Raw genomic sequence first — 397 nt, 5'->3', positions numbered from 1 at the left:
TTCATCTGTCCTCTTCTCTTCAAGGCTAAGGAAGGGAGTCAGGAGCAACAGGACGCTGAGATCAAGCTGCCTGGCTTTACCACACTTCAATGCATTGAAGTCTCAATTGAAGTGTAGAGAAGGCTCAAGGAGCTGCGTTCATGGCTCAATTGGTAGAATGCTTACCTAGCCTGCGTCCCTTCCTCACCATGGCACAAAACTGAGTGCAGCTCCTCTATCCTTCCAGAACACAAGACATGAAGACAGGAGGATCAGCAGTGAGGAATATGGAAGGAAGGGAGGGAGGGAGGAAAGAGAGAAGGGGAGAGAAGGGGAAAGGAGAACAGGCAGGCTGGAGAGGAATGGGAGACCTAGGTTATAACCTGTGTGTGGGTCACCCTAAGAGAGAGGGCTGGAG

The 397-nt window shown here is 51.1% G+C and overlaps 1 long non-coding RNA gene across 1 annotated transcript in view; it reads left to right on the top strand.

Annotated features, from left to right (window-relative positions):
- The window catches only part of LOC116075223, a 1,967-nt gene continuing 1,570 nt past the window's right edge, over positions 1–397 (top strand). The window contains exon 1 of the long non-coding RNA XR_004112470.1: positions 1–257. This is a non-coding gene — a long non-coding RNA (uncharacterized LOC116075223). The remainder of the gene's footprint in view (positions 258–397) is intronic.

The sequence above is a fragment of the Mastomys coucha genome, unplaced genomic scaffold, assembly GCF_008632895.1.
Source record: "Mastomys coucha isolate ucsf_1 unplaced genomic scaffold, UCSF_Mcou_1 pScaffold3, whole genome shotgun sequence".
Taxonomy (NCBI): domain Eukaryota; kingdom Metazoa; phylum Chordata; class Mammalia; order Rodentia; family Muridae; genus Mastomys; species Mastomys coucha.
This window is presented reverse-complemented; position numbering and strand designations above follow the sequence as displayed.